The 16,962-nt window shown below is 38.9% G+C and overlaps 1 long non-coding RNA gene and 1 pseudogene across 1 annotated transcript in view; one reads left to right on the top strand and one right to left on the bottom strand.

Annotated features, from left to right (window-relative positions):
- Positions 1 to 16,752, top strand: part of LOC138846908 (uncharacterized) — an 86,580-nt gene extending 69,828 nt beyond the window's left edge. Inside the window, exons 2-3 of the long non-coding RNA XR_011384412.1 lie at positions 15,302 to 15,404; positions 16,197 to 16,752. This is a non-coding gene — a long non-coding RNA (uncharacterized lncRNA). The remainder of the gene's footprint in view (positions 1 to 15,301; positions 15,405 to 16,196) is intronic.
- Positions 1 to 16,962, bottom strand: part of ORYCUNV1R-PS1575 (vomeronasal 1 receptor oryCunV1R-ps1575 pseudogene) — a 1,374,299-nt pseudogene that overhangs the window by 616,308 nt on the left and 741,029 nt on the right.

Raw genomic sequence — 16,962 nt, 5'->3', positions numbered from 1 at the left:
CTCATAGAAGATTTTGGCAAAGTAGCAGGGTATAAAATCAATGCACAAAAATCAACAGCGTTTGTAAACACAGACAATGCCATGGCTGAGGAAGAACTTCTAAGATCAATCCCATTCACAATAGCTACAAAAACAATCAAATACCTTGGAATAAACTTAACCAAGGACGTTAAAGATCTCTACGATGAAAATTACAAAACCTTAAAGAAAGAAATAGAAGAGGATACCAAGAAATGGAAAAATCTTCCATGCTCATGGATTGGAAGAATCAATATCATCAAAATGTCCATTCTCCCAAAAGCAATTTATAGATTCAATGCAATACCAATCAAGATACCGAAGACCTTCTTCTCAGATCTGGAAAAAAATTGGTGCTGAAATTCATATGGAGGCACAAGAGACCTCGAATAGCTAAAGCAATCTTGTACAACAAAAACAAAGCCGGAGGCATCACAATACCAGATTTCAGGACATACTACAGGGCAGTGGTAATCAAAACAGCATGGTACTGGTACAGAAACAGATGGATAGACCAATGGAACAGAATTGAAACACCAGAAATCAACCCAAACATCTACAGCCAACTTATATCTGACCAAGGATCTAAAACCAATTCCTGGAGCAAGGACAGTCTATTCAATAAATGGTGCTGGGAAAACTGGATTTCCATGTGCAGAATCATGAAGCAAGACCCCTACCTTACACCTTACACAAAAATCCACTCAACATGGATTAAAGACCTAAATCTATGACCTGACACCATCAAGTTACTAGAGAACATTGGAGAAACCCTTCAAGATATTGGCACAGGCAAAGAGTTTCTGGAAAAGACCCGGGAGGCACAGGCAGTCAAAGCCAAAATTAACTATTGGGATTGCATCAAATTGAGAAGTTTCTGTACTGCAAAAGAAACAGTCAGGAGAGTGAAGAGACAACCGACAGAATGGGAAAAAATATTTGCAAACTATGCAACTGATAAAGGGTTAATAGCCAGAATCTACAAAGAGATCAAGAAACTCCACAAAAACAAAACCAACAACCCACTTAAGAGATGGGCCAAGGACCTCAATAGACATTTTTCAAAAGAGGAAATCCAAATGGCCAACAGGCACATGAAAAAATGTTCAAGGTCACTAGCAATCAGGGAAATGCAAATCAAAACCACAATGAGGTTTCACCTCACCCCGGTGAGAATGGCTCACATACAGAAATCTACCAACAACAGATGCTGGCGAGGATGTGGGGAAAAAGGGACACTAACCCACTGTTGGTGGGAATGCAAACTGGTCAAGCCACTATGGAAGTCAGTCTGGAGATTCCTCAGAAACCTGAAGATAACCCTACCGTTCGACCCAGCCATCCCACTCCTTGGAATTTACCCAAAGGAATTTAAATTGGCAAACAAAAAAGCGGTCTGCACCCTAATGTTTATTGCAGCTCAATTCACAATAGCTAAGACCTTGAACCAACCTAAATGCCCATCAACGGTAGACTGGGTAAAGAAATTATGGTATATGTACTCTTTAGAATACTATACCGCAGTAAGAAACAACGAAATCCAGTCATTTGCAACAAAATGGAGGAATTGGAACACATCATGCTGAGTGAAATAAGCCAGTCCCAAAGGGACAAATACCATATGTTCTCCCTGATCGGTGACAACTGACTGAACACCAAAAAGGAAACCTGTTGAAGTGAAATGGACACTATGGGAAACGGTGACTTGTTCAGGATAGCCCTGACTGTTAATGAACAACTTAATACATTATCCCTCTTAGTAGTTTTTATGTCTGTTCTACTTAATATGACTGGTTTAATTCTGTAATTAATACACAGTTATTCTTAAGTGTTGAAATTTAACTGAAATGTGATCCCTGTTAAACATAAGAGTGGGAATAAGAGAGGGAAGAAATGTATAATTTGGGACATGCACAAGCTGACTTGCCCCAAATGGTAGAGTTAGAAACATAGCAGGGGATTCCAATTCAATCCCATCAAGGTGGCATGTACCAATGCCATCTCACTAGTCCAAGTGATCAATTTCAGTTCACAATTGATCATAATGAAAGGACTAAGAGTCAAAGGGAGCACATAAACAAGTCTAGTACCTGCTAACACTAACCGATAGAATAAATAAAGGGGAGAGTGATCCAACATGGGAAGTGAGATACTCAGCAGACTCATAGAATGGCAGATGTCCTAAATAGCACTCTGGCCTCAGAATCAGCCCTAAAGGCATTCGGATGTGGCTGACAAGCCCATGAGAGTATTTCAGGCATGGAAAGCCAAGACACTCTGGCAAAAGATCTCTGTGAGTGAGATCCCAGTGGAAAGAACAGGTCTTCAAAGAAGGAGGTACCTTTCTCTGAAGGGAGGAGAGAACCTCCACTTTGACTATGACCTTGTCTAAACAAGATAAGAGTCGGAGAACTCAGAGGCCATCCATAGCCTTGGAAACTCATGACTGGAGCATAGGGAGATTACTGATGCCATAGACAGGAGTGTCAATTGGTAAAGTCAACAACAGGAGTCACTGTGCACTTACCTCTCATGTAGGATCTCTGTCCTTAATGTGCTGTGCCTTGAGATTTAATGCTATAACGAGTACTCAAACAATATATTTCACTTTGTGTTTCTATGGGGGTGCAAACTGTTGAAATCTTTACTTAATGCATACTAAACTGATCTTCTGTAAAAAAAAAAAAAAAGAAGAAATTATCAATTCCCAACTTGACTCTCACTGGGATTAAACATGACAATAGGTCTGATCTGATTTCATCATCATTTAAAAAAAATCATCTATTATTTGTCACTTTATGTTTCTGTGTGGGAGCAAACTGTTGAAATCCTTACTTAATGTATACTAAGCTGATCTTCTGTATATTAAGATAATCGAAAATGAATCTTGATGTGAATGGAACGGGAGAGGGAGTGGGAAAGGGGAGGGTTGTGGGTGGGAGGGACGTAATGGGGGGGAAGCCATTGTAATCCATAGGCTGTACTTTGGAAATTTATATTCATTAAATAAAAGTTAAAAAAAAGATGGCTACTAAAAAAACTATATTAATGTATCAAAATATTACATTGTACCCTGTAAATATGTACAATGATTCTTTGTGAATACAAATAAATTTAATGAAAATAATAAAAACTTCATTGCTGGGGCCAGCACTGTGATATAGAGATAAAGCCACTGCCTGTGTTGTCATATGGGCATGGGTTTGAGTCCCCGTTGCTCCACTTCTGATCCAGCTCTCTGTTATGGCCTAGGAAAACAGCACAAGATGGTACAAGTCCATGGACCACTGCACTGATGTGGGAGACTAGAAGAAGCTCCTGGCTCCTGGCTTCAGATTGAACAATCTCTAGCTATTGTGGCTATTTGGGGAGTAAAGTAGTGGAGGAAAGACACCTCTCTCTCTCTCTCTCTCTCACTCTCTTTCTCTCTCTGTCTCTCTGTCTCTCTCTCTTTTTCTCTATGCCTCTGCCTCTCTGTAACTTTGCCTTTCAAATGAATATATAAAGCTTTAAAAAATAAAAGGAAATACTGGGTAAGTGTGTTCTACTTCCACATTGATAAAATGATATAATCTAATGTCAAAGAGAATACAGTTCTTAGGGGTAAATTTAATTGAGGAATTAAAAGTCTGGTGCACTTAAAACTTCCATAAATACTGGAAGGAATAGAGGAAAAATTACGTTAAGTCAGGTGACATCTTGTATTAATGCTTTTGAAGACCTGAAGGTTTCCCAAAATCTGTATGACCTAAACCAACTTACAGGTTTGATACCATTTCTATCAACCTCTGATTGCAGAAATATATATATATATATATATATATATATATGCCTCAGAACATTACATCTGAAATAATCAAAGCTATGATATTGCACTGTTTCAATACATACAAAAATCAAAAAATTTCTGAGCCTTACATGTTAAAGCTGAAATAGAAAAATCATAAGGAAACGTAAAAGAAATGCTTCTTGACTGCTCCTGGAAAAGATTTCTTGCTTAGGACACTAAATCCACACAGAAGAATAGCAAATATATTAAAATTGCAGTTGGCGCACATCAAATTAAACAAGCTTGTGCACAGTAAATGAAACAATGCACAGAGTGAAAAAGAGACTTATTGAATGGGTATGCGTGTTTCCAACCAATATGTCTGATAAGTGGATAACAATGGATATATAAGGGATACCTAAAACTCAGTAGTACCGAGTCTAATCACCAATTTAATAATGAATAAAGGGGTTAAATTGACTGTCTCTCTTAAGAAGACTTGCAACTATTTAACAGGTATATTAAAATATGCTCAATATCACTAGCAATCATGAAAATATTCAAAACTAAAATGAGACACTATATAATGAGACACTGTATACTGTACACCTATAAGGAGGGCCATGATAATTCTGATTTTAAAAAGGGACCTAATCAAAGTGTTAGCTTTCTTTGACACTGTTAGTGGGAATGTATAATGGTGAAGATTCTATGAGAAGTAATTTGGAGATTACTCAAAAAATAATAGTAGAATGGTCACAAAGTCATGCAATCTCACTTTTAGATGTTTATCTAAAATCAGGACCTGGAAAAGTTATTTGATGTCCTCATGCTTGCTAAATTTTATTCACAATACTAAGAGATGGATACAACACAAACCTACATTGACAGAGCAATGGCATGAGTAATACATGCAATGAGATATTATTTATCTTTAGGAATGAAGGAAGACTGCCTCGTGCACTAATATGTTTGATTCCCTTTAAAAATGTGTTCATTTATTTGAAAGTCAGTGTGTGTGTATGTGTGTGTGTGAGAGAGGGAGAGAGAAAGAGAGAGACTTATAAATAGGAAACGAAGCCAACTCCACAGAAATTATATGATTTCAGTTGATCTGATTCTGCAATAGACATATGGAGACTCCACCAAGTGATGTTTGCAACAAATAAGTAGAGTAAAGTTACAGGATAACAGTTCAACATGGAAAACCAGTAGCATCTTTATACACCAACAATAAATTTGCTACTAAAGAAATCACTGGGGCTGGCATTGTGGAATAGTGGGTAAAGCCAACATTGGCAATGCTGGCATTCCTTAATGGCATGTGTTCAAGTACTGGCTATTCCACTTCTGGTTGTACTCATTGGAAAAGGAACAAATTTGGCCCATGTGCATGGCCCCCTGTGCTCTTGTGGGAGACCTGGATGAATCTCCTGGCTCCTGGCACTGGCTCATCCCTGGTTCTTGCAGGCATTTGGGCAAGAAACCATCAGATGTTGGGGCCAGCACTGTGACATAGCAGGTAAAGCAACCACCTTCAGAGCTGGCATCCCATATGGGTGCCGATTCAAATCCCAGCAGCTCTATTTCTGATTCAACTCTCTGCTATGGCCTGGAAAAGCACTAGAGGATGGCCTAAGTCCTTGGGCCCCTGCATCCACGTGGGAGACCTAGAAGAATCTCCTGGCTCCTGGCTTCAGATTGGCGCGGCTCTGGCCATTGTGGCCCTCTGGGAAGTGAACCAGCGGATGGAAATTCTCTCTGCCTCTCCTTCTCTCTCTGTGTAACACTGATTTTCAAGTAAATAAATAAATCTTTAAAAAAAGAGAAAGAAACATCCACTCTGTCTTTGCCTCTTTCAAACTCCATTTTTTTGACAGGCAGAGTTAGTGAGAGAAAGAGACAGAGAGAAAGGTTTTCCTTTTCCGTTGGTTCACCCCCAAATGGCCACTATGGCTGGTGTGCTGTGGCTGGCGCACTGTGCTGATCTGAAGCCAAGAGCCAGATGCTTTCTCCTGGTCTCCCATGTGGGTGCAGGGCCCAAGCACTTGGGCCATCCTCCGCTGCCTTCCTGGGCCACAGCAGAGAGCTGGACTGGAAGAGGAGCAACCAGGACAGAATCTGGTGCCCCAACCAGGTCTAGAACCCAGGGTGCTGGCGCCGCAGGCAGAGGATTAACCAAGTGAGCAGTGGCGCTGAACTCCATTTTTAAAATAAATTATCTTTTTTAAAAAGAAATCATAAAAGCCGTATCATTCTTAATAGCTATTAATAGGTACAAAATTGTCTAGTCAAAAATTCAACTAAAGTTGTGATAGACCTCTACAAGGAATATTATAAAATATTATAAAATGTTCATGAAAGAAATTTAAGAAAAAATGAGGGCTGGCGCCGCGGCTCAATAGGCTAATTCTCCGCCTTGTGGCGCCAGCACACTGGGTTCTAGTCCCGGTCAGGGCGCCAGATTCTGTCCCGGTTGCCCCTCTTCCAGTCCAGCTCTCTGCTGTGGCCTGGGAGTGCAGTGGAGGATGGCCCAAGGCCTTGGGGCCCTGCACCTGCATGGGAGTCCAGGAGAAGCACCTGGCTCCTGGCTTCGGATCAGCGCTATGCACTGGCCGCAGCACGCCGGCCGTGGCAGCCATTGGAGGGTGAACCAACGGCAAAAAGTAAGACCTTTCTCTCTCTCTCTCTCTCACTGTCCACACTGCCTGTCAAAAATAAAAAAAAATTAAAGGCTGACACCATGGCTCACTAGGCTAATCCTCCGCCTTGTGGCGCCGGCACACCGGGTTCTAGTTCCGGTCAGGGTGCCAGATTCTTTCCCGGTTGCCCCTCTTCCAGGCCAGCTCTCTGCTGTGGCCCAGAGCGCAGTGGAGGATGGACCAAGTGCTTGGGCCCTGCACCTGCATGGGAGATCAGGATAAGCACCTGGCTCCTGCCTTTGGATCAGCGCAGTGCCAGCCATAGCGGCCACTTGGAGGGTGAACCAACGGCAAAAGGAAGACCTTTCTCGCTGTCTTTCTCTCTCTCTCACTGTCCACTCTGCCTGTCAAAAAATAAAAAAAAATTAAAAAATTAAAAAAAGAAAAAATGAAAAATGAGAAGAGTTCCGCTGGTTTAAAACTGGACAATTTATATTATTATAATATTAATAACATGCATAATTACTTATAGACTCAATTCAATCTCTATCAAATTGCTAATGAGATTATTTCCATAACTAGAAAAAAATGCAAATTCATAAACTTAAACAAAAAAAGATAGAAAAATCAAACTCGAATAAAAAGAACAAATTTATTGGCATTACAATGCCTGATTTCAACACACACACATACACACACACATTTGGATGATCTAAACAAATGTTTCTTGCATAAAAACAAACACATATAACAATAAGATGTACTAGAGATCACATAAATGAATTCACACATCTATAACCAAATTATCCTTGACAGTGGTGTCAAAGCATACACTGGGAAAAGAACAGCCTCCTCAATATATGGTGATGGGATAACTGGATCTCTAAATACATAACATTGAACCTTGAACCCTATCAACTCACTCCATACAAAAACCCAGTCAAAATTAATTGAAAACCTGAATATTTGACTTGACACTATGAAATAACTAGAAGGAAACTTAGGTAATGTATTCAAAGCAAAGTAAGAAGCTTTCCCATAGAAAAGGAATTTAATTTAATCAAACATTAAAATTAATTAAACATTAATCATTAAATTTAATTAAGCATTAAAAAAGCAATCTACAATATGGAAGAAAATTTTATACACTACTAATGTAACAAAAGATTAATATGTAGAATATATAAAGAAATCAGAAAAATGAATTTTTTAAGTTAGTGGTTAAGGCATCATTTTCTGCATCAGAATGCCTGGATTTGGTTCTCAGCTATGGCTCCTGATTCCAGCTTTCTACCTTGCACAGCATAGGAGGAAATGGTGATAAGTGAAGCAACCGAGCTATTACCTCCCACATGGTAGAGCTAGTTCATGTTCCTGGCTGCTGGCTCAAGCCGAGGACCAGTCCTAGCTGCTGTGGGCATCTAGGGAGTCAAAAAGTAGATTGAGATTCTCTATATTTCTGTGTTGGTCTATCTTCATCAGATTCTGAAATAATAGCAAAATTTTTAAATGACTGAATAACCCCTAAAAAAGATTATGAATAATCCAAATTGACAAAAGGGTACAAAAACATTTCCCTAAAAATTCAAATGATTAAAAAAATGTATGGGAAATGATTACTATCACTAATCTCTATGGAAGCCGAAAACAAAACTTCAATGAGATACCGCTCACTTGAGTTAGATTGTTGATTTTCCTGGTTTAATTCTGTAATTAATACACAGTTATTCTTAAGTGTTGAAAAATAACTGAAATGTGATCCCTGTTAAACATAAGAGTGGGAATAAGAGAGGGAAGAGATATACAATTTGGGACATGCTCAGGCTGACTTGCCCCAAATGGTAGAGTTAGAAACATACCAGGGGACTCCAATTCAATCCCATCAAGGTGGCATGTACCAATGCCATCTCACTAGTCCATGTGATCAATTTCAGTTCACAATTGATCATAATGAAAGGACTAAGAGTCAAAGGGAGCACATAAACAAGTCTAGTACCTGCTAACACTAACCGATAGAATAAATAAAGGGGAGAGTGATCCAACATGGGAAGCGAGATACTCAGCAGACTCATAGAATGGCAGATGTCCTAAACAGCACTCTGACCTCAGAATCAGCCCTAAAGGCATTCGGATGTGGCTGACAAGCCCATGAGAGTATTTCAGGCATGGAAAGCCAAGACACTCTGGCAAAAGATCTCTGTGAGTGAGATCCCAGTGGAAAGAACAGGTCTTCAAAGAAGGAGGTACCTTTCTCTGAAGGGAGGAGAGAACCTCCACTTTGACTATGACCTTGTCTAAACAAGATAAGAGTTGGAGAACTCAGAGGGCTTCCATAGCCTTGGAAACTCATGACTGGAGCATAGGGAGATTACTGATGCCATAGACAGGAGTGTCAATTGGTAAAGTCAACAACAGGAGTCACTGTGCACTTACCTCTCATGTAGGATCTCTGTCCTTAATGTGCTGTGCCTTGAGATTTAATGCTATAACGAGTACTCAAACAATATATTTCACTTTGTGTTTCTATGGGGGTGCAAACTGTTGAAATCTTTACTTAATGCATACTAAACTGATCCTCTGTAAAAAAAAAAAAAGAAAGAAATTATCAGCTCCCAACTTGACTCTCACTGGGATTAAACATGACAATAGGTCTGATCTGATTTCATCATCATTTAAAAAAATCATCTATTATTTTTCACTTTATGTTTCTGTGTGGGAGCAAACTGTTGAAATCCTTACTTAATGTATACTAAGCTGATCTTCTGTATATTAAGATAATCGAAAATGAATCTTGATGTGAATGGAGGGGGAGAGGGAGTGGGAAAGGGGAGGGTTGTGGGTGAGAGGGACGGTATGGGGGGGAAGCCATTGTAATCCATAAGTCGTACTTTGGAAATTTATATTCATTAAATAAAAGTTAAAAAAAAAAGAAAAGTAAAAAATGTGGGTGAATGTGAAGAGAAATAGAAAATTGTAGACCATTAGTGGGAATAGAAATGAGCACAGCAATTTTGGCACTAGCACTGCTCAAGTTCACTCTCTGCCAAGGCCTTGTCCCAGTGTGGCCCCACCATGGAATCTCCATTCACAGCAGACAGGAACAACAAGTGTCTTGGTAGCTTCCCCCTTCTCTACAGAGCTGCTGCTTCAATTTCCCCCCAACTTCAAAATCAGAGAATGGGGCCAATGTCTGTATGCTGACAGCTTTGTTATGTCTTTACCTTCAAAATTTGACTTCTAAAAAGATACTTCTGACACTCTATTTTTCCATTCCTGAAGGTCAAATTGCTGCTCCAATATTAAACTCTGCAATGAAACACCAGTCTGCACCCCTCCTGCACTTTTTTTCCTATGCCCTTCACATCTAGTTTATTTGGCTGTTATGTGTACATTCTAAAAATAATACAGTGAAACTTAAAAAATAGGAAGGTGGATACATCCTAGATTTAAAATCATCAAGAAATTTATGAGACCAATTCTACTCAATTCCCACTGTATTATGAAAAATATCTTAAATACTGTGTGTGTGCTTATCAGCATGGTACTACCTGACACACTATAATCACATGGCAAAAGATCAATAAGCATTGCATGGCTGAACATAAGCGTGCTGTTTTCTAAATACAGGCTTACTCAGAATCACTGCCTTATCTGGTCTTTAGTACCAGAAAGGATGTGACATTTTAATACAGTGATTGGAGGTCTTAAATGTGGGCCCATGGTGTTCATATTGAAAGAGTTGTGTATAAAATCTCTGTGCTCAACTTGCTTCTCCAGCACAATTCTCCTCGTGATGGTCTAGGAACATCAGCATTAACAGGGGGAATTGCAAAAGAAGCAACTCACAAACTCCACTCAAACCTATAGGATCAGGATTTCCTAGAGCAGGAGGCTGAAGGCCATGTGATTTATGTGCACAATGAAACTTGGGTGAGATGAAGTGCTGAGTTAAATGTTTCTTAGCCCAGTCTTCCAATGGCCAGTTTTACAAACTATCATAACATGTACCCTGTCCCATGTATTCTGTCTAATGGTTTAGGAGGGAGCAGAAAAGATGTTTTTAATTTCTTAAATTATGGATTACACTTTTTTTTGACAGGCAGAGTGGACAGTGAGAGAGAGAGACACAGAGAAAGGTCTTCCTTTGCCATTGGTTCACCCTCCAATGGCCACCGCGGCTGGCGCGCTATGGCTGGTACACCGCGCTGATCTGAAGCCAGGATCCAGGTGCTCCTCCTGGTATCCCATGCGGGTGCAGGGCCCAAGAACCTGGGCCATCCATGGACTATACTTTTATGTTTGTATCACATACAACATGATGTTTGATGGAAGACACATGAGGAATTCAGTAAGAATCTTCTAAACCAACCAGGAAATATTGGAAATCTGCTGTCCCTTCCCTTCCCTTCCCTTCCCTTCCCTTCCCTTCCCTTCCCTTCCCTTCCCTTCCCTTCCCTTCCCTTCCCTTCCCTTCCCTTCCCTTCCCCTCCCCTCCCCTCCCCTCCCCTCCCCTCCCCTCCCCTCCCCTCCCCTCCCCTCCCCTCCCTTCCCTTCCCTTCCCTTCCCTTCCCCTCCCTTCCCCTCTTCTTTCTTTCTTTCTTTCTTTTTTTTTGTTGACAGGCAGAGTTAGACAGAGAGATAGAGGGAGACAGAGACAAAGGTCTTCCTTTTTCTGTTGGTTCACCCCCCAAGTGGCCACGACGCCCAGTGCATTGTGGCCGGTGCGCTGCGCCAATCCAAAGTCAGGAACCAGGTGCTTCCTCTTGGTCTCCCATGTGGGTGCAGGGCCCAAGCACTTGGGCCATCCTCTACTGCCCTCCCGGGCCACAGCAGAGAGCTGGACTAGAAGAGGAGCAACCAGGACAGAATCTGGCGCCCCAACTGGGACTAGAACCCAGGGTGCTGGCGCCACAGGCAGAGGATTAGCCTAGCGAGAATACTCTAGACTTTTGTGCTGTTGTCAAGGGCTGTTATCATGCAATACTCTCAGGTCAACACAGATTAGGAAAATATTTTCACGCATGTGGGGATTTGGAACCCAGATGTCCTTGCCTGTGATTTCCACTTTTTCCCTGTAGTGTCTCCTGTTTGTTTAAATCTCAAAGCCAAAGCTTGTCCTATTCCACAGGTGACACGGCAATTGTGAGCCAGGTGGGAGATGAGCTCACTGCCACTTCTTCTTATAACCATATAGAGAGAGCCTCAACTCACATACATTGGGATCCTACAGAGACTCAGTTAGGTGACTGCATGCTTCTGAATTCTGTTAGTGGTGGTGAGTGGGATGCCAGCACTGGAGGTGGCTTAACCTGCTATGCCATAACACTGGTCCCATTTTATTTCATTTTAATGTTATTTTAATCTCATCTTCTGTATTTCATTTCAATTGTTTTATTGTACTTTAACATACTTTTATTTTACTGATATTTGCATTTTATCATGTTGACTTCAATTACATCATACTTTAATGTTTTATTTTATTGATGTTTTCATTTTATTGCACTTATTTCAATTGTTTTTATCACGTTACTAGTTTTTCTCACTTTCTGTTACTATATGCATAATATGAAATTTTATGTTTTGAAAAATATCGTCTGACCTAATTCATAATGTTTCCCTTCTGTTTTCAGTTTTTTAAGATTAAGATTGTGTTAGGATATTTTAAGTATTTTGAAGCTGCTTAAATCATTATGCAATTAAGTATTAGATTTTTTTAACTTTTATTTAATGAATATAAATTTCCAAAGTACAGCTTATGGATTAAGTATTAGATTTTAAAACTTATAAACATTTAAATTTTAGCTGGTCACCTGAAGGTTATTTTTTCTTCACAGTAACAATTGTCAGTACAGATATTTTTGTTTTCCTCATGCCATTCCATGCTCTGGAAATACCACATCTGTTCATCATCATAAACTTAAAGTCAGTGACTAGCTTAGTGCATTCACCATCAATTAATGATTGTCCTGAGTTATTCACCATTAGCATTTTAAGTTTCTATGTAACTCAAATTTATAACTACTGCTGCAAGAACTAATTTGACTAAGATTTGTTTTATAATTAGACAAAATAACTTTAGGAATTTAAAATATTCAGTTTTCTTTTTTGTGAAAGGAACCTCTAATATTCATACTTTTTCTGCTTAGTTTTAAAAATCTTTGTCTTTGTTTTTCAAACTGTGTGAATACATTAAGTGCACACTTCATTTTAACTTCATTATTGAATCACCTAAATTTCATGGCCAGGCATGAGTTATGTGACTTTAAATTTCAGACAGCATTGCTGGTGGAGATTCAGTAGAATAGAGGCATGTGCTCTGGATATTTGTGGCAGAGCCTGGTGACCCTGCGATTGTTAATGTACTCTGCCTTCCAGTATTGCTAATGGAATAGGTTTTAAATGCCCTCACCAGAAAGAAGAAATAAGTAGATAGGATGAAAATATTGATTATCATGATTGAATCACTATGTGACATTACTTGGATCTTAACATCACACTGTACCCCAAATTTATAAATTAAAGTGTAAAAATGAAATGAAATACTGACAGTAAAGACTGAATTAGTAAAAATTATTTTGGAAACAAAATGAACAAAATAATCATGAAAGTTGTTCATTCCTCGCTGATAAGCACAAAACGCCTCAAGAAACTTGATCTGTTTCTTGATTTCTCTATGTAGACACTGGAAAAGGTTTAGTCTATCTTAGTAGCCTGAATTCATTTTCTACAGTTTGGCAGAGGGACAATTGAGAGCTGGGTCCTCCACTGTCCAGAAGCAGGGAACTGCAGTACAGTAAGAGTAGGTTCTCCAGTCTCTTCTAAACTCATACCTTACACTGCTGATATGAATATCACCCTCTCTGGATTATGACATATTGATAGGCTGTAGTAAAACTACTTGAAGCCTTTATATAAAAGGTGGTTATACTTTGTGCATCTCCTGTCAAATTCTCAAAATATCTTTGTGCGAAGGAGGAGATGTACAATTTGGGACATGCTCAATCAGACTTGCCCCAAATGGTGGAGTTAGAAACGTGCCAGGGGATTCCAATACAATCCCATCAAGGTGGCATGTACCAATGCCATTTCACTAGTCCAAGTGATCAATTTCAGTTCACAATGAATCACACTGATAGGTCTAAGAGTCTAAGGAATCACACAAACAAGACTAGTGTCTGCTAATACTAACAGATAGAATCAAAAAAAGGAGAGAATGATCCATCATGGGAAGCGGGATACACAGCAGACTTATAGAATGGCAGATGTCCTGAACAGCACTCTGGCCTCAGAATCAGCCCTTAAGGCATGTGGATCTGGCTGAGAAGCCCATGAGAGTATTTTAGGCATGGAAAGCCAAGACACTCTGGAAAAAAAAAAGAAGACCTAAATGAAAGATCTCTGCAAGTGAGACCCCAGTGGAAAGAACGGGGCCATCAAAGAAGGAGGTACCTTTCTCTGAAGGGAGGAGAGAACTTCCACTTTGACTATGACCCTGTCGGAATAAGATCGAAGTCGGCGAACTCAAAAGGCCTCCATAGCCTTGGCAACTCATGACTAGAGCCTAGAGAGATTACTGATGCCATAAAAGAGTGTCAAATTGTTAAGTCAACAACAGGAGTCACTGTGTACTTACTTCTCATGTGGGATCTGTCCTTAATGTGTTGTCCAATGTGAAGTAATGCTGTAACTAGTACTGAAACAGTATTTTACACTTTGTGTTTCTGTGTGGTTCAAACTGATGAAATCTTTACTTAATATATACTAAATTGATCTTCTGTATATAAAGATAATTGAAAATGAATCTTGATGTGAATGGAATTGGAGAGGGCGTGGGAGATGGCAGGGGTGTGAATGGGAGGGAAAATATGGGGGGGAAAGCCATTGTTATTCATAAACTGTACTTTGGAAATTACTAAATAAAAAAAATGCTGAAATAAAAAAAAATCTTTGTGCTGTGGGTGACCATAGATTTTACACAGCTGTTCATAAAATATGTCAAATTGATAAAAGAACTATTGTTGATTTGTGGAATTTAACAATAAACACAAGGTACACTTTCATAATGTAGTTTATGTAATTTTCTCTATGACAGGAAAAGTACAGCATTCTGTTTAGAAATTATACCTTTCTTAAACAATAATCCCCTGAATATTAGAGTAAAGGGGAGGATATTATGAAACTACTTTTCTCTAAAATGTCAAATCAGTATATCTAAAAATAGCTTGCAGATTGTTATAAAATCCTTTCTTTCTTTGCACTCCTCTTTGCTTCTGACCTCAGCCCACAGACTTCATGGTAAGTCTTTTGTCACTGGTACATTCAATGATGTTATTTTCTACACTGTAATCCACAGCTATGTATATATTCTGGGGCTTAAAATATTGAGAATAAAGAGAAAATTGGTAGGATGACAGTGAACTTGATCTGCATTATCTGTCTTCTGAGAGTTTCCATAGTCCAAGCATACACTAGTGGTCATTTTTCTTACAAAATACTATTATGTGCATTCAGGTTTATATATTTTTAACAAATAAATTGGAATACACTTTCCTTTACATTGTAACCAACCTGTATTTGACATTTATAAATTTGACCACATATTGTCTTCTATTTCCTTTCTCCTATTTTTGCATCAAGTTATTAGAAACCCCTTTGTGGATTTCATGTTAGATTTCTAAATTCAGCAAATTCAAATACTGGGCACCTAATTAACTTTAACTCCAGGTAAACAGTAAATGATTATCAGTAAAATATTTGGTATGTGTTAATTGTATTTCAATAGCATGAAATTAGATAATATTTTTGCTAAAAATCATCTTAAATTCATATTTAATGGCTCTCCTGTGTTTTATCTGATAACCTCTGCTCTTAGGAACAATAATTCTTTGCAATCCAGAATCAGCCCCAATGCCTTCAGAGCTTCACTACAACTGCGTGTTACCATCCTACAGGTGAACATTTGCATTTGATTTTAGGTAAGCATCAGAGAGCACATATAAAAATTACCATCTATGGCATTTTATCCACTAATTTTATTGTTTTATTCACAATACATGAATTACTTTTATAAAATAATTGAGGTATAGAGTCATAAAGTAATTAATGCATACACTAATGATCTGTGCTACACAATATTTTATTAATCTTGAAGAAGGATCCTTAGAATCTGGAAGTCATTGTGACGATGGCTTTAAGCACCATGATTCTGGTGCTTCTATGTCCAGGTAGAGAGTAAATCCAAGTATGCCAAGGGTGTAGAGCTTGTTGGTGGCAGCAACATGTATGTGGGTTAAACATATGCTTTTAGGTAGATGCAGCTTTTAATGAAAGATTAACAAACAAAATTAACTCGTTGTTTCTTAATTTTTGAAATTTTAATATGTATTTATACAAAAGGAACACATTTCATGTATTTCATATATACATTCAAGAACATAATGATACTTCCCATCTCTTCTTTGTTCCTACCCTTGCTCCATCTTCATTTCTTATTTTTCTTTTAGTTTTTGCAATATGATTTTAATTTACTTTAAATAACAAGTTTATGCATTTGTTCACTGACAGCTATAAATGTATAATAAGAACTAACAGCACAACCTCCTAATATTTCTGTATTAACTTACACATTTGTGTTGATAGAGCTACAGTGCTGTAAGTATCCTTGAAACATCACCACATCCTCATCAACCCCCAAAAAAGGAGAGAATGTTGGAGTTGACTGTTTTTCTCATCAACACGCATCTAAATTATTCTAATTTTTGCCATAGGTTAAAGCCCGCCCTCCTGAAATTCATGTTGCAATTTAATTGCCAATTTAGGAAGTGATTTGGCCAGGAGGGCTCCAGCTTCATGGATGTGATTGGTGCCATCATAAAAGAACAGTTTGGTCCCCCTTTGCTCTCTGGTCCCCTCTCTCTTTGCCATGGGACAATGCAGCAAGAAGGCTAGCATAAGATGGAAGTTTGTCATTCCTGAACTTTACAACCTCAGGAATTGTGAGAAAAAATTTATTTAAAGATTTATGTGTTCTGTTATAGTGATATGAAATGGACTAAAGCACCCTAGAATAAATTAATCTGGTATCATTGTTATGTCTACATCCAAAGCAATACCATCCTAAGTAGCAGAGAAATTCTAACCTTGGATCTATCTTAAATAAGAAAATTAGACTAATATTTGAGGATCTAAAAACAAACTCTCAAAGCATGGGTGAATGTGCCTGTATTTTCTAATTTGGCAATAAAAGTGTAACCATGTGGTGATTTTGTTGAAGCTTATGTATACCACCTCATGATTTATGTGTTTTCTACATGAAATTGAAAGCTGGACTTTGACAGTATGACCTCTGAACTGAGGATAGTTCACATAGTGATTTCTAGGATGAAAGCTAAGAGATATGCAATACCATTCTAAAGATAAGATGTTATAATGGAGGCCGGCGCCGCGGCTCACTAGGCTAATCCTCCGCCTAGCGGCGCCGGCACACCGGGTTCTAGTCCCGGTCGGGGCGCCGGATTCTGTCCCGGTTGCCCC

Source organism: Oryctolagus cuniculus, chromosome 19 (genome assembly GCF_964237555.1).
Source record: "Oryctolagus cuniculus chromosome 19, mOryCun1.1, whole genome shotgun sequence".
Lineage (NCBI taxonomy): Eukaryota > Metazoa > Chordata > Mammalia > Lagomorpha > Leporidae > Oryctolagus > Oryctolagus cuniculus.
The sequence above is the reverse complement of the archived record's forward strand: the minus strand, read 5'-3'. Positions and strand labels throughout refer to the sequence as shown.